The 24,259-nt window shown below is 45.4% G+C and overlaps 2 non-coding genes across 2 annotated transcripts; one reads left to right on the forward strand and one right to left on the reverse strand.

Annotated features, from left to right (window-relative positions):
* Window positions 1-8,207: 8,207 nt before the first annotated feature.
* Window positions 8,208-8,281, reverse strand: trnat-agu (transfer RNA threonine (anticodon AGU)). Its single transcript has one exon. It is a non-coding gene; the product is annotated as a tRNA-Thr (tRNA).
* Window positions 8,282-12,435: 4,154 nt separating this feature from the next.
* trnap-agg (transfer RNA proline (anticodon AGG)) lies at window positions 12,436-12,524 on the forward strand. Its single transcript is given in 2 exon segments — window positions 12,436-12,471; window positions 12,489-12,524. It is a non-coding gene; the product is annotated as a tRNA-Pro (tRNA).
* The last annotated feature ends 11,735 nt before the right edge of the window (window positions 12,525-24,259 follow it).

Below are 24,259 nucleotides of genomic sequence, written 5' to 3' on the forward strand. Positions count from 1 at the left end.
CTGCCAAGGCAGTGGTAGGCAATGGAAGACAGGAGCATAGCAACACGAACATTGATTCAGTGCACAAAGAATTTCAATGAATTGACCTGAGTGTTCAAGGTGAGTGAGGTCAACTGTCAAGTGGCATCTCCTACCAAATGCATCACTCGCCTCATCCACTGTTCCACGCTCTACACCCGCCATCACTCACTTACCAACAAACTCTTTCAAGCAGTACTCAACTCTTGCTATCAGATGCTTCCCCTCACCTTCACACATTACCACTGCTGCAAGGCCACACAAACTGGCAGCTACTCAACCTTGAAAGGCACATCACCCAGACATTCCGGTAGACGATCACCGACACAATGTTCGCTTTCTTGCTGGAGCAGGTGGTGCATAACAGGAGATAGCGAGTGTCAGTGACATTTGGCCCCTCGAGCCTGTTCCGCCATTCAATGAGTTCATGGTGGACCTGTGATCGAACTCTTAGCCCCTTATTCCTTAATATCTATGGTTCACAGAAATCTATCAATCTCAGATTTACAATTCACAATTGAGCTAGCTTCAACTGCTGTTTGCAGAAGAGCGTTCCAAACTTCTCCCACACTTTGCGTGTAGAAGCGTTTCCTAACTTCACTCCTGCATGTCCTGGCTCTAAACGTACGGCTATGTCCCCATGTCCGAGTATTCAATTATAGGAGACCTCCAAAAAATGGGACAAATGCATCAGTAGCCAGAAGCAATAATCCAGCAACTAATCTGTAAATCCTTCATGGTCCCTTTAAATAGCGCCGTTGGGGGTCGTTCAGTCACTCTAAGACACGTTCAGATGGTTGGGGTTAAGACTGTGCGTTGAGTTGTGCGTTATTCTCAAAATGGTGTCTATCACTTTAAATCAGCGTTGCATACTGATCTAACGCATCTTCTCCCAACTTTACATGTTGCCGGCGTTCGTTATCTGCGGGAACGCGAAACCCTTTACCAAGATGGCGTCCGGCGCACAAAAGGCTGGAAGCCGCTCAGCAATCCTAGAGATCTGCTGGAGAATGGAGCGTGTAACGCAACAGTCTGAGCTTCCAAATGAAGCATACACACATTTGACATCGGTTTCTGCTGCAATGGAAGCTGCGACATTGGTCAACAGGCTCTGCATCATGGTTGGTTCCACAGGTGTGCTGTTGGAGGTGACCACCCGTTCTGTGTAGGAAGGGATGGGCTCCAAGCTCTGTGCAAAGCCCTGTGACAAGTTCCCAGTGGACTCCTCCATGCCCCTTGATATTGTGTTCAGGCTTTCCAGTGCACCAAGCTATCGGTTTTGTACGCCCATCAGCCGCCTTCTGCAGCCTGGCCCATCTGAGTCCTCGGCAGCAGAACAAGTGCCCTCTTGCGATCTGGCACCTGTGGGACCTGCTCCCCCTGCCCCAGCTCCTGTGCACTTGTGCCCGGTGTCTCACCATGCGCCGAAGCGTCCTCTAAACTACGCGCAGTGTGAGTCTCTGAGTTGGTGGCTGGGAATATAAGATCGAGTGACGGTGTGTCTATAACATCACTCTCATCTTCCTCTGCCTCCTCCGACTGGGCAGGTTCCGGTTCTCGGGTATCTGCAATGACAACTGGACACGGGTTGAGTTGTGGTGCGGGGAGAGGAGACAGTAAGATGTGCGTGCTTACATCTTCTGCAGCACGTGAGCCAGAACAGCTTGTGGGGTGAGGGAGAAATGGGAAGCGAGAAGAAGCATGAGATATGCATTGTCGGGACCCCCTTCGTCGATGCCTCCAGCACCCCCAGTGGCCACGGCCGCAGCGACGGCCCGCTCAATAATGGCCAGCACTGCCTCCTCCAGTGAGTGTCCTGCAAGATGTTTGGGAGATGTGGCTGTCATGATTGTCGTTAATGGTGCAGTTGGTAGGAGACGCCACTTGACAGTTGAATTCACTCACCTTGACCACTCGTGTCAAATTGTTGAACATTTTCGTGCACTGCATCCATGTGTCTGGTGCAATGCTCCTGGCATTGAATCCTCGCGCAGAATATGACTGTTGGGCCTCTTGCCCCCCACCCTCCGCGGATACAGGATGCCCCTCTGTGCGTCCATCTCCTGCACCAAGGCTTCCAGTGCGTGTTCTGAGAAACTTGTTGCAAGGAGGCCCAGCCATTACTACAGAATTGTTCATAAACACAGAAAGCTGTCACATCGGGGGAGACCTCACAGTTCTGGACACTGGGTGAAATATATTGAGGTGTTTATAAACACAGAAAGCTGTCACATCGGGGGAGACCTCACAGTTCTGGACACTGGGTGAAATATATTGTGTTTATAAACAGAGAAAGCTGTCACATCGGGGGAGACCTCACAGTTCTGGACACTGGGTGAAATATATTGAGGTGTTTATAAACAGAGAAAGCTGTCACATCGGGTGAGACCTCACAGATCTGGACACTGGGTGAAATATATTGAGGTGTTTATATAAACAGAGAAAGCTGTCACATCGGGTGAGACCTCACAGTTCTGGACACTGGGTGAAATATATACAGGTGATTCTAAACACAGAGGTGCTTTAATTGTATAACCACAGAAAACATTCGCTGGGATTGTGGTGCGCAATTTATCTGCACCGGTTGGTTGCGATACAGGCGGCACCTAACATACTTGCTGCCTAATGATTTCAATGATTGCTGCCTTCAGCCTGTGCTACCTCCGCTGTTGATAAGCTTCAGGCACCAGCAGGGTTTCCCAATATCGGGAGTGGCGAGTTCTCCTTAAATGCAGCCTGCACCTCTTAAAGGGGAGGTGCAATGTGGCTGCAGGAATTGGTGGAAGCCGATTGGGAAGTAAATCTATGTTGGAATATATTGAAGGAAACAAAACGAAAGATTTGCATTTATATACCGCGTTTCACAACCTCAGGACATCCCAAAGCGCTTTCCAGCCAATGAAGTGCAGTCAATATTGTAATTTAGGTAACCTGGCAGCCAATTTATCACAGCAAGCTCCCACAAACAGCAGTTTGATAATGAGCAGATAATCTGTGCTTCAGTGAAGTTTGTTGAGGGATTAATATTGGCCCCAGGACACCGAGGAGAACACCCCCTGCTCTTCTTTGAAATAATGCCATGGGATCGTTTATGTGCACCTGAGAGGGCAGAACGGGGCCTCCATTTCACCTCTCATCCGAAAGACGGCTCCTCCAACAATGCTGCACTCCCACAGTACTGCAATGGAGTGTCATCCGAGATATTGTGTTGAAGTTTCTGGAGTGGGTCTTGAACCCACGACCTTCTGAATCTGATGAGCGGGCGACCCACTGAGTCCCAGCTGATACTATGAATGGCTGCGCCTGTGAGAGCGTTCACCAAGGTTCTCTGGTGGAAGATGTGGAGAGGAGGAGGGGCATCCTTTATCCTCTGGTCGGGGGTGTTGGGCAAGAGGCCCTCCAGGCATATACTCAAATGGCAGTGGGAGGAAGTAGTGAACGAGTTCAATGCAAGGAGTGCAGCACCAAGAACATGGAAGCATTGCAGGAAGAAGTTCAATGATTTGACACGACCAGTCAAGGTGAGTGACGTCAACTGTCAAGTGGCGTCTCCTTCTGTTGAGACATGAATGAGGGAAAGAGAAACAATGAAGGCTGAGAGGGTTGAACAGCCACACAACCAAAGTCATGTCGAGACCATGTCCATGCCTAACAATTGATTTCCTGTTGTACCGATGTAAATTGGGTATTACTCAAAGCCCGGGGAAAATATACATAAGATTGAACTTGCTGCCTGGTGAACGATGAACGGAGACAACCAGTCTCGGAAACAAAGACCAGTCAAATACAGGGAAGCCACACGTTACTCTAAATAGGACACAGCAATCGGGGCAAGATTGAGCTTGATGGGAGAAAACTCACACTTAATTGTGGTGAACAAAGACACACTGGTCTTTGTGGGGGAAATGACTGTTCCAAAGCCAGTTGGTTTTAAGTGGTGTTTGAGTGACAGACAAAGATACCCAGTCTGTGTATATTAAGATGGGTTCGGTGGGCGTGTCCAAGGTGTGAGCAAAGGTAGCATAAAGGGACCAGTACCACGCTTTTGCTGTTGTGGGGGGTACTGTCGAAAGAGCTCGTGCCTAGGCTTGACTCTATCCTGCTTATCGCACAGTAACATTGAAATATAGGCAAGACAAGGAACTGCCTATCATTTCATCCAACTTCAGCTACCAACACGATGGGTCGAATGGCCTCCTTCTGTGCCAGAACTTTCTATGATTCTATGAACTGTACCATTCGCCTCATCCACTGTTCCACGCACGAAATCCCCCATAACCCACATACCGACAAATTCTTTCAAGCCGCACTCAACTCGTCCAATCTTCCTCTCACTCTTATGCATTACCACTGGTGCAAGCCGCACACCCCCAACTCACAAGTCACACACACTTACCAGCAATTCAACCATAACAGCCACATCATCCAAACATTTTGCAGGGCACTCACTGACACACTTCCCTCTATCTTGCAGGAGAAGGTGGCGCATTTCGGGAGGTAGCAAGAAAGAACTGGAGGAGGACAAGGCCGACAAGTCCTTACCCCCATGGAGGAGCCAGTGCTGGCCATCATTGGATGGGCCAACGCTGCGGCCATGGCCACTGGCGGTGCTGGAGGTCTGCACTGGAGCTCAGACTGCTGTTTTGGAAGCCCAGACTGCAGCGCTCCAGACTGCTGTTATCGTGGCTCTGGGGACCACCGTGAAACGGGACTTCCAGGACGTTAGATCACTCCCCAGCAATCTGTTCTCCAACGAGAAGTGCTGACGCGCTGCTCCGAGAGTGTGGCAATGGTGCCATGTCAGTCGAACCTGCTGTCCTCTCTCCGGGCGACATCATTCCTGCTCCCACCCCTGCCACTCTGCCAGTGCCATTGCCGTTGCCTGTCAGCCAACCAGGCCAGACTGCTGCAGCCCATGCCGAGATGATGCAGTCTGCAGCCAGACCCTGTCACCCAGAAATGCTCGAGGTCGACCGCCACGGCCATCTGCACTCTCCTCCATTGAAGGTCAGCAGCCTCTCACCACCATGCTCCAGTCACAAGGATGTACCATGAAGGAGCACGAGGATAGGTAAAGGCACACGAGTGACAGGCACTGAATTAATGCACAAGGTGAAATAGTACAATGGTGTTCACATGATTTCATGTGTAAGTTTATAAATTTGTATTTGAAGTCGCAGTTTCTTTTCATTCGTTCATGTGATGTGGGCGTCGCTGGCAAGGCCAGCAATTATTGCCCATCCATAATTGTCCTTGAGAAGGTGGTGGTGAGCCGCCTCTTGAACCACTGCAGTCCGTGTGGTGAAGGTTCTCCCACACTGCTGTTCGGAAGGGAGTTCCAGGATTTTGACCCTGCGACGATGAAGGAACGGCGATATATTTCCAAATCGGGATAGTGTTTGACTTGGAGGGGAACATGCAGGTGGTGTTGTTCCCATGAACCTGCTGCCCATATCTTTCTTGGTGGTGGAGATCGCGGGTTTGGGAGGTGCTATCGATGAAGCCTTGGCGAGTTGCTGCAGTGCATCCTGTGGATGGTACACACTACAGTCACATTGCGGCGGTGGTGAACGGAGTGAATGTTTAGTGTGATGGATGGGGAGCCAATCAAGTGGGCTGCTTTGTCCTGGATGGCGTCGATCCTCTTGAGTGATGTTGGAGCTGCACTCATCCAGGCAAGGGGAGAGTATTCCATCATACTCATGACTTGTGCCTTGTAAATGGTGGAATGGCTTTGGGGAGTCAGGAGGTGAGTCACTCACTGCAGAATACCCAGCCTCTGCTCTATGAGATTGACCAGACTCTGTCAAGAGTTGAAATCAATTCTATAGATAAGGTCAGCTGCAGCTAATAAATTGTGTTAAACTTTCAAGTGTTATTCTCATCAGTTGTTGCTGAACCAGACTAAGGGTAAAGAAATCCGGTATCGTCAGGTTCACGGTTGTTGACAATTTATCGGTGCTGGGTTCACAGTTGTTCACAATTTATCGGTGCTGGGACCACTGTTGTTCTCAATTTGTCGGTGCTGGGTCCACTGTTGTTCACAGTTTATCGGTGCTGGCGCCACTGTTGTTCACAATTTATCCGTGCTGGGACAACTGTTGTTCACAATTTATCGGTGCTGGGTCCACTGTTGTTCACAGTTTATCGGTGCTGGCGCCACTGTTGTTCACAATTTATCCGTGCTGGGACAACTGTTGTTCACAATTTATCGGTGCTGGGTCCACTGTTGTTCACAGTTTATCGGCGCTGGGGCCACTGTTGTTCACAATTTATCGGTGCTGGGACAACTGTTGTTCACAATTTATCGGTGCTGGGTCCACTGTTGTTCACAGTTTATCGGCGCTGGGACCACTGTTGTTCACAATTTATCCGTGCTGGGACAACTGTTGTTCACAATTTATCGGTGCTGGGACCATTGTTGTTCACAGTTTATCGGTGCTGGGTCCACTGTTGTTCACAGTTTATCGGCGCTGGGGCCACTGTTGTTCACAATTTATCGGTGCTGGGACAACTGTTGTTCACAATTTATCGGTGCTGGGACCACTGTTGTTCACAATTTATCCGTGCTGGGACAACTGTTGTTCACAATTTATCGGTGCTGGGTCCACTGTTGTTCACAGTTTATCGGCGCTGGGGCCACTGTTGTTCACAATTTATCGGTGCTGGGACAACTGTTGTTCACAATTTATCGGCGCTGGGGCCACTGTTGTTCACAATTTATCGGTGCTGGGACAACTGTTGTTCACAATTTATCGGTGCTGGGACAACTGTTGTTCACAATTTATCGGTGCTGGGGCCACTGTTGTTCACAATTTATCGGTGCTGGGACAACTGTTGTTCACAATTTATCGGTGCTGGGACCACTGTTGTTCACAATTTATCGGTGATGGAACCACTGTTGTTCACAATTTACATTAATGATTTAGTCATAGGAATCGGAAATACAATTTCAAAATTGACAGACAGCACATAATTGGGAGCTGTAGTTAATGCAAAGGAAAAATGCGAAAAATACAGGAAGACGTCAGTAAACTTGCAAAATGGGCGTGTAAATGGCAAATTAGTTTCAATATTTATTGTGTATTCCCTTGCCTTGTTTGCCCTCCCTAAATGCATTACCTCATTCTCCAGATTGAATTGCATTTGCCACTATTCTATCCACCTGTCCATTCCACTGATATCTTCCTGCAGTCCACAGCTTCCCTCCTCACCATCAACCACACGACCAATTTTTGCATCTTCTGCAAAATTGTTAATAATACCCCGTACATTTAAATCCAAATCAATGATCTGTGCTACGAAAAGCAGCGACCTAGTACGGATCCCTGCGGAACCTCACTCGAGACAGCCTTGCAGTCACAAAAACACCCGTCGACCATTGCTTCCTGCCACTAAGTCAATTTTGGATCAACTTGCCAATTTCCCTTGGATCCAATGGGCTTTCACACTTTTGACCAATCTGCCATGTCGGACTTTGTCAAAAGCCTCGCGAAAATCTAGGTCGACTACGATAAACGCACTACCCTCATCCACCTTCCTTGATACCTCCAAAAAAATTCAATTCAAACGACCTTCCCTTAACAAATCCATGCTGACTGCCCTTCATTAATCCGTCCCTTTCTAAATGAAGATTAATACTTTCCCCCAGAATTGTGCTCAATACCGAGGTTAGGCTGACTGGCCTGCAATAATTCGATCTATTCCTTTCTCCCTTTTTAAACAACGGTACAACTTCAGCAGTCCTCCAATCCTCCGGCATCACACCTGCAGCCAGGGAGGATTGGGAAATGATGGTCAGAGCCTCCGCTATTTCCTTCCTTGCTTCTGTTAACTGCTTGGGATGTATTTCATCCGGGCCTGGCGATTCAGGTGGAGTGATTTGGGGACTTCCTTTCCCTCTTTGCAAACGTTTGCACCGCAGGTCAAGATCACAAGTCCAGGTCCAAATTAGGACTACTTCCGGGTTTGAACCTGAAATCGTGAATTAAACCACGACCCCAACGAGCCCAGAAACAAGAACGTGTCTTTCAATTAACGTATTGCAGACACATTCTCTGAGAGGTCTGTCTGTGCAATGAAAGGGCGTTTTTGAACACTCATTCGGTTATCCGTTTCCTCCTGAACAAACACCACAGTGTTATTTTGTCGCTCAATTCCACAAATTAGGTAAAATAACCAGCTGCACAAGGCACTGCTGGGAGTTGAACCCAGGATCTTCTGTTTACTGGACAGACGCTTTAACCAACTAAGCCACAGCGCCAATTGATGACACTTTATCTCCACCTCCTCTCATTAATATCTATCAGCGACACTTCACTGTTGGGGGTTCAGGCCGTTTGATCTTTGTCTGTTTCGCTTGTCCGTTCACCTGTGCATTCCGACACTAACTGAATTTCTCGCTGTGTTTATCTTTGTGCATCCATCAGTGCGTTATTACACGGATGATTATGTGTGATTGTATTTGTTACATTAAATAAATTCGGGGATCAGACAATTCTCGCTCTGACATTGGAGAACTATTGAGCCGAACTTTACAGCGAAGTGTTGTTTATTGTGGTGCTGAAACTAAAAAAAAAGCGTAAGAGGAGCAAAAAGGGAAAAGGAGAAAAACTTGTGAGGGAAATTTAGGACAACTCTCAAGGTTTTTCCAAATATATTAAGAGAACGAAGGGAGGCTTGGATTAATGTGGGCCGCTTGAAGACAGATGGAGGTGATATTGTAATTGAAAATCAGGAAATGGCAGAGTTGCTAAATTTTTACTTTGCATCGGTCGTCACAGAAATGGATGAGGCTAAAAGCAGAGACACTAGGAAAACTGTTAATAAATCAAGGGGTTTCCTTTTAGTAAAATAATGGCAATGGAGAAAATAATTAGGCTAAATATAGACAAATCTCCACGACCTGATGTTTACCATCCCAGGGGATTGAAAGGAACAAGTGAGGAAATTGTACATGCTTTCGTCATGATCGATCAAAACTCTCTTGATTTAAGAATTGTTATTTAATGAAGCGCATCTTGATTGGAGGCTTCTGTTTGAGAAAGATCTCGAAGTGATAATTGAGAGACCGAAAATGAAGCTGTTTGGCAGGAGCGCTGATGCTGTCGGTTGTTCGCTGCTCTCGTGTTGCATAATTATTGAGCGTGCGTTACTTATTTATAGCAGTATGGGCTCCAGAAATGACCAGGTTGTGAGTTCGAGCGTCTTCTAAAACAATCAAACCTTTTACTCCGAACATTTTGACTGGAGTTCAAGGTACAACTGGTATGTTCCATAACGCGTCTACTTCTTAGTGTTCCCATGGGAGCTCTTGGGTTCCTCCGGCCTGCCGTCTTGCAATAGCAGGTGCCAGTTTACTTGTTCATAGGGGGAGAGGGGACTTTTTGCGGCAGCTCATATGGCAAAGGGGCCGGTACGAGATCTTTAAATCTAAAGAACCAAACAAACAATTCTTCTTTTCATTAAGCCGATATTCATCGGTTGGAAGTTTCGTGCTGGCAAAATTTGGAAGGGAAATATGCTGCCTGGTTTCACTGTGTCACGGGTGAAATTATTCAGCTCACAGATGTTAATACGCTGAAAGGTCGAGAGGCCTTTTCCAGCTCCCGTGTGGGACAAGTTCAGCTTTTGTGCCGCTGGGTAAAGTGTTATTTTAATTGGTGCTAACGAATGTCAAGACATTTGGCACAAACAAGAAGAATTGTAAACTCACGAGTTCACTGTCCATGTTTCTTACATCATGTTCAACAGGAACAAGGATTCTCCTCAACACGTTGCTGAGAATTTTATAAAACGGACCTCACCCTTGCTTGCCGGCTGCAGGGATGATTCAGAGACCTCCCATGAATATGCACGATGGGAGCTTATGTTGTATCGAGCCTGGGTAGCTCAGTCGGTAGAGTATCAGACTTTTAAAGTGGGCAGTGAGCTGAAGGTCCAGCGTTTAACTCCCTGTCCAGGCTCCAAATTTCGGAATAGCTGGCAAGCTGTCACTTTGCAGCGGGACCTGCTATGTGTTGTCAAAGTTTCGGAAGTATCCTTTTTCCCAGTGTGGGCAGTAATGTGATGTTTGAAGCGGTTCCCCATCAGGAATTCTAGTTCACTATATTAATTTCGCAACACTCATTAAACTCTGTAAAAAAGACGAATGCTTGTTCAAATCGCCATTAATCAACCAGTAACTTTCTGTTTCCGACTGAATGAAATGCTAACTTTTTTATGCGCTCATTCACCAGGCCGAAATTAGAGAGTTCAGAGGGGAAGAGAAAAAGGAAATGAGAGGCAAAGAGAAATATGACTATGGACTGACGGCCAACATAAAAGGGAATCCAAAAGTCTTCTGCAGGCATGTAAACAGTAAACGGGTAGTAAGCGGAGGCGAGAGGCGGATTCGGCCCGATCAAGGAGATCAACTCATGGAGGCAGAGGGGATGGCCGAGGTACCAAATGAGTACTTTGCATCTGTCTTTACCAAGGAAGAAGATGCTGCCAGAGTCTCAGCAAAGGAACTTATAGTTGAGATACGGGATGGTCTAAAAATTGATAAAGAAGAGGCACTTGAACGGCTGGCTGTACTTAAAGTAGGTAAATCACCTGTTCCGGATGGGATACATGCTAGGTTGCTGAGGGAAGTAAGGGTGGAAATTGCAGAGGTACTGGCCATAATCTATCAACATCCTTAGATATGTGGGTGGTGCCAGAGGACTGGAGAATTGCAAAGGTTGCACCCTTGTTCAGAAATGGGTACACGGATAAACCCAGCAACTATAGGCCAGTCAGTTTAACCACAGTGGTGGGGAAACCTTTAGAAACGATAATCCGGGACAGAATTAACAGTCACTTGGTCGAGGGTGAATTGATTAGGGAAAGCCAGCACGGATTTGTTAAATACAAATCGTGCTTAACTAACCTGTAAGAGTTTTTGATGAGGTAACAGAGAGGATAGATGAAGGCAATTCAGTTGATGCGGTGTATATAGACTTTCAAAAGGTGTTTGATAAAGTGCTGCATGGTAGGCTGATCATCAAGAAAGGGACAGGAAACAGAGATTACTGGGGAACGTTTCTTTTTCGAACTGGAGAGAGTTGTCCAGTGGTGTTCCCCAGAGATCAGTGCTCGGACCACTGCTTTTCTTGATATATATCAATGACTTGGACTTTAGTGCACAGGGCACAATTTCAAAATTTGCAGATGAAACAAACCTTGGAAGGGTAGTAAACAGTGTTCAGGACAGTGATAGACTTCAAATGACATAGACAGGCTGGTGGCATGGGCGGAGACGTGGCAGATGAAATTTAACGCTGAAAAATGCGAAGTGATACATTTCGGTTGGAAGAACGAGGAGAGGCAATATAAACTCCAGGGCACAAATGTGAAAGCGGTACAGGAACAAAGAGAGGTGTATGTGTACAAATAGTTGAATGTGGCAGGGCAGGTTGAGAAAGCGGTTAAAAAGCATTCGGGATCCTGGGCTTTATAAATAGATGCATAGAGTGCAAAAGTATAGAAGTCAGGATGAAACATTATAACACACTGGTTCGAACACATCTGAAGTATTGTGTCCGGTTCGGGACGCTGCACTTCAGGAAAGATGTGAAGGCCTTGGAGGGGGAGCAGAAAAAAATTACCAGCATAATTGCAGGGATGAGGGACTTTAGTTCCGTGGATAGACTGGAGAATCTGAGGTTGTTCTCCTCGGAAAAGAGACGGTTTTGTAGAGATTTGATAGAGGTATTCAAAATCATGAAGGATCTCGACATAGAAGATGGAGAGAAACTGTTCCCATTGGCGGAAGGGTCAAGAACCAGAGGACATCGGTTTCAGGTGATTGGCAAAATAACCAAAGGTGACATGAGGAAAAACTTCTTCACACAGCAAGAGGCTCGGATCTGGAATGCACTGCCCGAGGGTGTGATGGAGGCAGATTCAATCATGGCCTTCAAAAGGGAACTGGATAAGTACTTGAAAGGAAAAAAAAATGCAGGGCTTCGGGGAAAGGCGGGGGAGTGTTTCTAGCTGGATTGCTCTTGCAGAGAGCGAGCACGGACTCGATGGGCCGAATGGCCTCTTTCCGTGCTGTCGCCTTTCCATGATTCAACTCAATGTGCATGAGGCGATGCAAAGGGAACAGAGCGTGCCGCAAATCGACACACCTCTCAGTATCCTCCCAAGCAATGTAGTTTAAGAGCAAATAATTCTGAAACGTCTCACTTGACAACTCAAGTCGTACACTCGAAACCAATTTGGTAAAGGGAGACTAATATTGGTGATTGGAAATATTTGGTGTGCAGCTTGATATTGCTGGACACCGGAGCAGAAAACGAGATTGGATGCACAGACCTGGTCTGAAAGGATGGCCGATCGGCTGTGGGAGGCACCGAACTTTTACACTGGCTGCAAAGTTGAAATAACAGCGGCTCGTTGGTCTAGGGGTATGATTCTCGCTTAGGACGTTTCATTGAGTGATATGCGAGAGGTCCCGGGTTCAAATCCCGGACGAGCCCTCCTTTTAGTGAAAAGTCACCAATTGGCTTCTGACATGTTTTCAGTGTTGCTGTTGGTGGAACTGAATTTTCTCCACAGGATGTTTGAGCTCCAGTGGACTCAATGCCGGAGTATCGTCGGCGCAACACACGTGAAGGAAATAAAATGTCTCAAGATGATGAGGAGTTTGAAGCTAAATTTGGATTGTTTTCCAATTCAGGCGGATCTTAGATGACGGGATAGAAAGCCACATATCCAAGTTTGCCGATGACACCAAGATGGGCAGCATTGTAAGCAGTGCAGATGGAAACATAAAATTACAGAGAGGCATTAATACAATAAATGAATGGGTAAAATTGTGGCAAATCGATATCAATTTAGTCAAGTATGAGGTCATCCACTTTGGACCAAAACTGATAGATCAGAATACTTTGTAAATGGTGAAAAGCTCGAAACAGTGGAGGTCCAAAAAGACTGATGTGTCCATCTACATACATCATTAAAATATCATTGACAGGTACAAAAAATAATCAAAAATGTTAATGGAATGTTGGTCTTTATATCTCGAGGACGAGAATACAAGGGGATAGGCATTATGATACAGCTATACAAAGCCCTGGTTAGACCACACATGAAGTACTGTATTCAGTTCTGGGCAACGCACCTTCGGAAGGATATATTGGCTGTGGAGCGAGTGCAGCTTCGGTTTACTGGAATGTTACCTGGACCCCAAGGGTTAAATTACGCGGAGAGATTACATAAACTCGGGTTTACCTCGAATTTAGTAGATTTAGAGCTGATTTGATCGAACTTTTCAAAATATTAAGGGAAACTGATGGAGTAGATAGAGAAAAACTATTTCCGCCGGTTGGGATGTCTAGGACTTGGGGACATCGCCTAAACATTAGGGTCAGGACTTTCAGGAGTGAAGTTGGGAAACACCTCTGCAAGCAAAGGGAGGTAGAAGTTTGGAACTCTCTTCCGCAAACGGCAGTTGATGCGAACTGAATTGTTAATTTTAAACCTGAGATTGATCGATTTTTGTTAACTGAATTTATTAAGCGATACGGGGCTAAAGCGATTATCTGGAGTTCGGTCACATATCAGCCATGATCTGTTTGAATTGCGGAACAGGCTCGAGGGGCGAAATGGCATACTTATATTCCTCAGCTCCTCATTGGTGAGAATGATTCTGCATTGGCCGGAAATCGAACCAAAGTCTCCCGCATAAGAATTGAGAATTCGACCCCTGCACAACCAATGCGCGCGTTCTTAATAGCGGCAAGTGTCCATTTGGAATCCTATCTGAACGAACATGCCGTTTACAGCTGCGGTGGCAGAGTGTTTAAAGCGTTGGACTCAAAATTCAATTGAGGTTTTCCTGCGCAGGTTTGAATTCTGCTCGCAGAGCAACTGTTTAAAGAGCACTTCAGTGCTGAAATAGATTAACTTGGAGTTAATTGACCGCATTTATCTCTCGCCCAGAATGAGAGATTCGACAGCGTGGCCGGTGCTTTTAATTAGTGTCAGATCTTCTCTTGCAAGATTTCAAGACCCGAGAAGGAATCTCTCCCAATCAGGAACTTAAATTCTGCTAGTTTGCAAAACCTGACATTTCTACTCTTCATTTTCTTTGCCTGCATCTCTCTATCTCGCCCTGTCTCTGTCTTTTGTCTCTCTGTGTTGTCCCCGATGGACTTCTCAGGCTTCGTTGAACGGCGAGAGCTGATCTAACCGGCAATAATATCAGAGAATGTGAAAGAAAATAGACGGAGACAGTAGGAAAAGTGAAGGTGCAACCCAGCTGATATATTCGTAGCTAATGTTTCCACATTCATGGATCTTCGCTCTCATTGTGAATGAAAGCAGCAATTTGAGTAAAGTGTACTTATGGTGGAGTGTAAACTATGACGATGCCGAGACAGACGACAATGACGTTTCAGAGTAATTCATTCTGTAAAGTGTTACTTGATAATACAAGTCGTACATTCAAAACAAATTTGATATTGTTGAAATGATATAGTTAGTGCAGAAACTGACATTGTTCTATATCGTACAAGAAAGCGGAATTGTATGGACATGGTGTTCTGAAAGGATGGCGGATCGGCTGCGTGGCAGCGAAATTTTACAGTGGCTGCACGTCTCTGTTCCGAGTTGGTCTTTGGGTCTGATTTTCGCTCAAGGCGTTTCATTGGTTCAAATCCCGAATGAGCCCCGTTGTGTCCCCATTTTTAGTCAAAGATCACCAATTGGCTTCTCATTTCCTTTCAGCGGTGCAGAAGGCAGATTTGACTTATCTCCAGCAGAGCATGTTTGAGCACCAGAGGACAGAATGCAGAGGGTTTGTCCACGAAAGACACGTGGATGAAATGAAGATAATCTTTCAAGAAGTTGTACAGATTGAAGCCGGCACATGAATTTATCCCAATTCAGGCGATCTCATGGGTACAGATAAAAAAGGTAAAGGATGCTGCATTGGCCTGGAACCAAACCCCTGGTTTCCCACCGGCAGGCGAGGGTTCGACACTGAACCACCAATGCACGCATGGCTGCAGTTTGCACGTGTAGCGTTGGATAAAAGTCGGGAACATGCAGTCTGGCAGAGTTCCTGTGATAAGCCTGCGCAGTCTGCTCTACAGCCGCGTGCAACCTGTGGGTGACCAAACGAGTGGATCAAGCATGGTCTTGAAATTGACTGAGATTCGAAATCACTTCACACCGCCACTGTAAAATGGTTAAATAAATAACAGCTGTAGTTTCCAAGCAATGTTTACTTCTCTCAGAAATAAAGTTATAATCCAGCCCTATGTGCATCTCACGACATGAGACGAATTTCCTTTAAGCTGCAGCTTAAATTCTGCTCAATCACAGAATTGGAGATTTGTACTATTTTTCTTTGCATGTATCTCTCTATCTCTGTATGCGTTTCTTCACTTTCGGTGTTGCTCCCTAATGGACTTATCAGGCTTCCTTCAACGGCCAGGTCTGGAAACCCGGGATGGGAAAAGGCTGTCGGTTCTTCGTCCAATTGTTGGATTTCGATGGGATGAGTTTTGCTATTTTCAGTCTCCGTTTTCGGGAAATATAAACCCAGATGGTTTTCACCTCCTCGGGTCCCGACACCTTCGGGTAATGGGAATGAACCCGATCCATCGTTCGGCCTTAATATCTGTATTCTCATTGTTTAACAATAAAATTACGGGGTTACAGTTATTTTCAGGACACATTTTAGAAATTAACACATAACAGACTTATTCGAAAACTAGAAGCACGTGGGATTAAAGGGCCGGTGGTCACGTGGGCAAGTAATTGGCTGAGGGACAGGAGGCAGAGATTAGTGGTGAACGGATGTTTTTCTGACTGGGGAGAAATATGCAGTGGAATCCCCCAGGGGTCGGTATTAGGGCTATTGCTTTTCTTGTTATATATAAATGACTGGGATGTGGGAATTGGGAGTACAATTTCGAAGTTTGCGGATGATACATAACTTGGCAACGAAGTAAATCGTGAGCAAGATAATAGCAGACTTCAGGATGAGATGGATGGACTGGTGAAATTGGCGGTCACGTGACAGATTTAACGCCGATCAGTGTGAAGTGATGCACTTTTAGAAGAAGAACATGGAGAGACAGTATAATCTCAATGGAACAAATTATGGGGGGTTCCAAGAGCAGAGGGACCTGGGGGTTCATATTCATAAAACAAGGCAAGTTGATAAGGTGGTTAAGAAAGCGTATGGGATACTTGGCTTTGAAACAGGGGCATTGAATACAAAAAAAAAGGAAATTATACTAATCCTTACAATCAGTGGTTAGGCCTCAGCTGGAGTATATTGTACAGATCTGGGCACCACACTTTAGGATAAAAAGGCATTGAAGAGGATTCAGAGCAGGTTGACCTGGATGTTACCAGGGATGAGGGACTTCAGTTATATGGAGAGATTGGAGAAGCTGGGATTATTCTCCTTACAGCAGAGATGATTAACGGGAGACCTAACAGAGATATTCAAAATAATGAGGGGTTTTGAAAGAGCAAGTAGGGAGAAACTGTTTCCTCTGGCAAGTGGGTCGGTAAACAGAGGTCACAGATTTAAAATAATTGGCAAAAGAACTAGAGGGGAATTGAGGAGAATTATTTTCACACAGAGGGTTTGTTAAGATCAGAAACGCACTTCCTGAAAGGGTGGTGGAAGCCGATTCCATAGGATCATTCAAAAGGCAATTGGACATAATTGAAGAGGACGAATTTGCAGGATTATTGGGAAAAATCTGGGGTGTGAGTTTAATTTGGACAGGTCTTCGAAAAAGCCGGCACTGGCACGACGGCCGAATGGCCTCCTTCTGTGCTGTAAGATTCTATGATTCTATGATTACCTTCTGAATCATTGCAATTGAAGCTGTTCAGTGTTGAGCAACGAAGAAAATTATAACCGTGATATTCTGCTTCTCCATTCCCTTATGAATATCGCAGATTATAATGTCCAGGCGGGGGTGGGTCTGAATGGGGGATAGAGTGCGGAGATTGGAATTTAATCCGAGCAGAATGAACTTGGTCTCATCAGTTTTTGTTATTTTTCCGACCAGTTGCCTGAAGCAGGCGGTGAACCGTTTTCTCGAGAGAGGATCGTCATTTCAGTTCAGAAGGAAAAAGGTATCAAGAAAATCGGGTAAAACGCACAGAGAATGATCCGGGACTTACAGCACATCCATTTTTAACAGACACAGACACGCAATGATCTGGACATAAATCATAATTATGGGACATACGTTTCTCTTCCGATGACCATAAGATTTACTCTTTTTACAATGACACCAATCTTCAATCTGATACTTCGCGACCATACAATCTCAACACCTTCCTGGAAGGAACTGCAGCTGATTTCAGCAAACAATGCACAACCCTCCGTCTGCCGTTTCGAGAAGGATGGGACTTGAACCAGACATTCTTTCACGAATGAGAGGAACAAAACTTAAACACAATAACAACGAAGATGGGATTTGAACCCACGCTTGCAGAGCACAACAGATTAGCAGGTCATCGCCTTAACCTCTCAACCACCTCGTCGCATGGAGTAATGCGTGAAAGCCCCTTTATTCAAAATGAAAATACTGACTCTGTTGCCAACCTGAAACAGAAACTGGAAATGTGCGTGTCCTCAGCAGGTCAGGCAGAATCTTTAGACATGGAAACAGAATTAACGTTTTAGGTCGATGACCATCACATGGGTATTCGAACTCACTCAACTTGCGCCTTGTCGATGGTTGAACGGCTTTAGGGAATTCGAAGGTGAGTCACTTGGCGCAGAATATCCAGCCTCTGTGGCTGGTCCAGTTATGTTTCTGGTTAATGGTGACCACCAGTATGTTGATGGTGGGGGATTCGGCGATGTTAATACCGAATCCCCACAGAAGAGATTTACTGTAAAGATTCCAGAGATGAGGGGCATAAGTTTCATGGATAGATTGGAGAAGCTGGGGTTGTTCTGCTTGGAACAGAGACGGTTACGAGGAGATTTAATAGAGGTATTCAAAATCATGAAGGATCGAGACAGAGTCGATAGAGAGAAACTGTTCCTATCAAAAACCAAAGAACATAGATTTAAGGTGTTTGGCAAAAGAACCAAAGGTGACATGAGGAAAAACTTTTCTGCACAGCGAGTGTTTAGGATCTGGAATACACCGCCCGAGGGGGTGGTGGAGGCAGATTCAATCATGGTCTTCAATAAGGAACTGGATAAGTATTTGAAACGAAAGAAAATACAGGGCTACACGGATAGGGTGGGGGAGTGGGTCTATCTGGATTGCACTGGCAGATTGTCGGCACGGACTCGATGTGCCGAATGGCCTCTTTTCGTGCTGTGACCTTTCTATGATTCTATTCTATGTGTCGGGGGCGATGCAAAGCGACCGGAGCGTGACGTAAATCGACCTGCTCATGTCCATTCCCTGATAATAAATCCTAGTGTGATGTAAAGAAGAAATTCATAATTATGGTCCATATCTTTTATATTATACTGACTATAAGAGGTACTCGGTTCACCAGGGCGCCATTGTGCACATTGATTGATACTTCACCGAGATCACACCTTACAGTCCCAACACCTCCGTCTAAGAAACAGTTGGGTGGCAATCCAGACTTTGCTGAATTTTACAAACAGGTGTAAACCAGCAATGCGGAAAAACACTTCTTATTAAAGAAGGGTTTTTGGTGTGGCGGCCAAAATGAAAAACTCTACAAATTCTGGCAGCAGTAAGATTCGAACCCAAATAATTCAGAGTTGGAAGCTCGCATCTTCGACAGTCAAGTTGCTCAAACACATGACAAACCTTTTAGTTCTGATTGCAAAGGTCATGCAGCTGGAACGTTTCCTCTGGTTCTTTCACCACAGGTGCTGCCTGACCTGTTCAGCGTTTTCAGCATTTTCTGTTTTCATTTTCGTGATTTCACAATGACTGTTTGCCTGAAAACACCCAATTTGACCCAAGAACGCAGCTCGCACTTCACTTTCCTCACGCGCTTAAAGTCTGCCGTTTCCGAACAAAATTCCCATCTTCGCCGAGCTTTCAAAGGACCTTTCGCTCACGGCCAATCTCCTGTAATCGACACCTTTTCACCATTGCCGCTCTTTTCATTTCTCCTCATTCCTGTTGAATCAGATATTTCCACAGACCTATTAAGATCAAGCGGAACATTTCCGACTTTACTGCACCGCCCAGATTGCCAAAAGCGCACCTTTCAGCCGTCATTCGTAGCAATGCAGTGCCGCCCGTCTCTCCCGCACATCAACTGCTCGGGGAAAAGCTCCAACGACCATGAAAACAAATCCCAGTTCTTCAGTTAACATCCCCCGTGTCACAAGATACCCCATAGAAATTCCACGGAAAACTATGCCGCTGTCCTTCGGAATGCCAGACCTGCTTTCTTTGTGCTTGTCTCTGGAACAGTCACGCAGGTGGAAATGTTTCAAGGCACAAATGAACGGGCCATGTGCCCCCGAGGAACAGGGGTCGATATGGAGCAAACATAAAGGCGTAAGAATATGAAGGTGAATGTTAGAGTAGCAAGGCCGCAGTAAAGTCTCAATGAAATGGACCATTATTGTGGAAGGAAGAAAAAGCTGGAAGAAGCGGCGGGTCTGAATTTTGGATCATCCAGCAGAGACACATGAGGGAATAAAAACAGGATACAGATAAAGGTGCTGGAGGCAGAAAGAAAAAGAACGAAATAAGAGGAATGAAAAGAGAGTGACTTAATTGAGAGCGAAGAGACATTAATGTGTAGACATTGGCTGCGGCAGCTGGGTTGCCCCTTTACTTTTCCTCCTGTCTCAATCTTTCTTTAACTTTCTCTGCTGGTGTTGCAGGATCGATCAGCCAACGCCGTTCAAGGAAGCCTGAGAAGTCCATCAGGGGACAACACAAGAGACAGAGACAGGGAGAGATAGAGAAATACATGCAAAGAAAATAAGGATTATCAATAGAATCATACAATCATAAAATGGTTACAGCATAGAAGGCTATTCAGTCCATCGAGCCCGCGCTGGCTCATTGCAAGACCGATCCAGTTCGTCCTATTCACCCGCCACTTCCCGGCAGCCCTGCATTTATTTCCCTTCAAGTATTTATCCAATTCCTTTTTGAAAGTCACGACTGAATCTGCTTCCACCACCCTTTCAGGAAGCGCATTCCAGATTATAAATACTCACTGGGTAAAAAAAAATGTTTCCTTATGTCGCCTTTGTTTCTTTTGCCAATCACCTTAAATCTGTGTCCTCTGGTTCTCGATCCTTCTGTCAATGGGAACAGTTTCTCTTTATTTACTTTATCTAAACCCTTCATGATTTTGAACACTTCTATCAAATCTCCTCTTAACCTTCTCTGCTCGAATGAGAACAGCCCCAGCACGGGGTAAATGCGGTCAATTAGCTTCAATTCATATATTTGTGCATTAAACAGCTCTTTAAACATTACTGTGACATTATGGTAGCGCGGCCACGCGGTCTAAGGTGTTACATTTAATTTCTATGGAGGCGTGGGTTTGAATCCCAATGCTCTTAGAATTTCTGCCAATGTTTATTTTGACCTGTTCACAGAAAACCCGAATTTAGTGCGATGGAGCAGAGGATGTGAAAGAAGCTGAAAGTGAAAGTGCAGATATTATTTTCATCACGGGGACAGGACACGTTCCCACAGGTGAGGGCCGCTCACCTTAATATTCCTTCCAGCTGAGTGGGACGGGTGATCAAAGTGACCGGGCTCTTGCGGCGCGATCAGTCAGTGGGCGGTCCTTATATGACAGTCCAGGGTCGGGAAATGGCGAGGTTGTTAGTTGACTCTCATCGAGATCAACCAATCCTTTTCTTTGTGAACATTTCGAACGGAGTAGAATGTGCAATTGGTGTGTTACAAATATATCTAGTTATTTGTTCAGCCATGTGGTTCCTCCGGCCTACGCTGTTGCAAAAACAGATGAGATGTTTAGTTTTATTAGTTTACAGGAAGGAGGCTGCGGAATTGGAGCCACAAACCGTGATTTTGATCCATCTACAAATTATGGGATTTAACTGGAGCTTTAAACCAGCGGGTTAGACCGCTCAGTCACGATACTTGAATTCTTGAGATTTTCAAGAGCGACAAGGGGGCTGTTTCCCTTCTTTGATGAACATTCGTGATCCTGTTGTGGTTTTGCTGCAAAGTTCTAATTCCCACCACCAAAATTGAGCCCTCAACTTCAACGGTAGTCAAATTGGAATCCACAACTTTGGAGCTGGTGATTTGAAGTCCAACGTTCGACCCATTGCGCCACAAATCGATTTCACATTACCCATTTGCTGCTTATAACTTTTTGCTGCGGTGGAGCAAGTGGTTCGAAAGCTCAGTGGGGATTCACAGCAGCTCCTGAGAAATCTACACAGCGACGGTTTCTCCAATGCCGAGTGATCTGTCTGTCTGTCTGTCTCTCTCTATTCGTCTTGCTCTCTCTCGCTTTCATTCTTGAGCTCTTACTCTCCCCGTTTATTTCAAGAAGGCTGGAATACAAAGGGGTGGAAGCTATGTTACAGCTGCACAGAGCTCTGGTGAGACCTCATCTGGAGGACATCATTCAGTTCTGGGCACTCCACCTCAGGAAGGATGTGTTAACCTGGAGGCTCGAGGGGCTGAATGGCCGATTCCTGTTCCTATGCTCCAATAAATGAAAACATAATTCAAGTATAGAGACCCTAATGTATAAGGGTATCCGTTCACCAGTACTCTCTGCCTCCCATTCCTGAGCCAATTAGGTGCCCACGTTACCACAGTTCCTTTAATTCCACGTGCTTCTAGTTTTCGCATAAGTCTGTTACGTTATAATTTCTAAAATGCGTCCTGAAAATAGCTGTAACCCCGTAATTTTATACTTAAGCAATAAGAATACGGATGTTCCGACCGAGCGATAGATTGGGTTCATTCCCATTACCCGGAGGTGACGGGACTGAGGAGGTGAAATCCCATCTGGGTTTATATTTTCCGAAAACGGAGACGGAAAATAGCAAAGCTCATCCCGTCGAAATCCAACAATTGGACTGAAGAACCGACAGTCTTTTCCATCCCCGGTTTCCAGACCTGGCCGTTCAAGGAAGCCTGATAAGAGAGAGAAGAAACGTCGACAGCGATAGAGAGATGCATGCAAAGAAATAAAATAGTATAAATCTCCAAATTCTGTGATTGAGCAGAATTTAAGGTACAGTTTTTTTGAAATTCTGTCTCAAGTCGTGAAATCTGATAGGTGAACATTGGGCTGGATTATCCCTTAACCTCTGAGAGAAGTAAACACTGCCTGGTAATTACAGCTCTTATTTATTTGACTGTTTCACAATCGTCGTGTAAGCTGGTTTCGAACCCCCAGTGAATTTCACGACCATGATTAATCTATAAGTTAACACAAAGGCATCGCGCGGCTGCAGAGTCGATTGCGCAGGGTAATCACAGGAACTCTGCCAGAGTGCATGTTCTAGACATGTATCCAAAGCTACACGTGCTGCCTGCAGCCGTGTGTCCATTGGTGGTTCAGTGGTGGAACCCTCGCCTGCTGGTGGGAAACCAGGGGTTTGTTTCCAGGCCAATGCAGCATCCTTTACCTTTTTTGTTCTGTACCCATGAGATTGTCTGAATTGGGATAAATTCATGTGCCGGCTTCAATCTACAACTTCTTGAAAGATTATCTTCATTTCGTCTACTTGTGTTGCATGGACAAACCCTCTGCATTCTTTCCTCTGGTGCTCAAACATGCTCTGCTGGAGATAAGTCAAAACTGCCTTCCACACCGCTGAAAAGATGTAAGAAGCCAATTGGTGATTTTTGGCTAAAAATGGGGACATAACAGGGCTCATTCGGAATTTTGAACGATTCGAACTTCCTGAGCGACATTCAGACCCAAAGACCAACAAGCAACAGAGCCGTGCAGCCGCTGTAAAATTTCGCTGCCATGCAGCCGTTCCGCCATCCTTTCAGAAGGCTCTGTCCATACAATCCCGCTTTCTTCTCCGATGCACGATGTAGAGCAATATCAGGTTCTACACTGATCATTTCATATCAACAATATTTCTCGCTCTTTATCAAAATTGCTTTGAATGTAAGACTTGAATAATCAAGTAACACTTTGCAGAATGAATTGCTCTGAAACGACATAATCGTCTGTCTCGACATCGGCATAGTTTACATTCTACCATCAGTATAGTTTACTCAAATTGCTGCTTTCAATCACTATGAGAGTAACATAAATGGACATATGCAGTGCGTGTACGTACGAGTATTGGTGGCTCTGGGATGGATTTCTCGCCTCTGACACGGATTCGATTCGCGGACAATGCATGAACGTTTCGTGTTTTGCACCATATTAGGAAGATGAGTAAGCCATTGAGCTACTCGAGCCCGTTCCGCAATTCAGTGAGATCATGGCTGATCTGTGACCTAATTCCATATAACCGCCTTCGCTCCGTATCCCTCAATACCACTGGTTAACGAAAAAAATCTATCAGTCTCAGGATTAAAATTAACAATTAAGCTAACACTGTCGCTTGCAGAAGAGAGTTCCAAACTTCTACCCCCCTTTGCTTGTTGAAGTGTTAACTAATTTCACTCCTGAAATTCCTGACTCTAATTTTTAGGCCAGGTTCCCGAGTCCTGGACATCCGAACGAGCGGGAAGAGTTTCTCTCCATCAACACCAAAAGTTCCCCGTAATATCTTGAAAACTTCAATCAAATCAGCCCTTATTCTACTAAATTCCAGGGAATACAACCGTAGTTTGTGTAATCTCCCCTCGTAATTTAACCCTTGGATTCCAGGTATCAATCCAGAAAAATTACACTGCACTACGTCCACGGCCAAAATATCCTTCCTAAGGTGCGGTGCCCAGAATTGAACACAGTACTCCAGGTGTGGTCGAACCAGAGCTTTGTATAGCTGTAGCATAATGTCTATCACCTTGTATTCTGGTCCTTTAGATATAAAAGCTAGTTTTCCATTAGCCTTTTTGATTATTTTCTGTACCTGTCCATGACATTTTAATGATCTATGTATATGGACCGCTAAGTCCCTTTGGAACTCCACGGTTTCGAGCATTTCACCAGTTAGAACGTATTCTGATCAATGCTCTATAGGTCCAAGTTGGATGACCTCACACTTACCTAAATTGAAATCCATTTGCCACAGTTTTGCCCATTCATTTATTATATTAAATACTCTCTGTAATGTTCTGCTTCCATCTACTTTGCT

Source organism: Heptranchias perlo, chromosome 20 (assembly GCF_035084215.1).
Source record: "Heptranchias perlo isolate sHepPer1 chromosome 20, sHepPer1.hap1, whole genome shotgun sequence".
Classification (NCBI taxonomy): Eukaryota; Metazoa; Chordata; class Chondrichthyes; order Hexanchiformes; family Hexanchidae; genus Heptranchias; species Heptranchias perlo.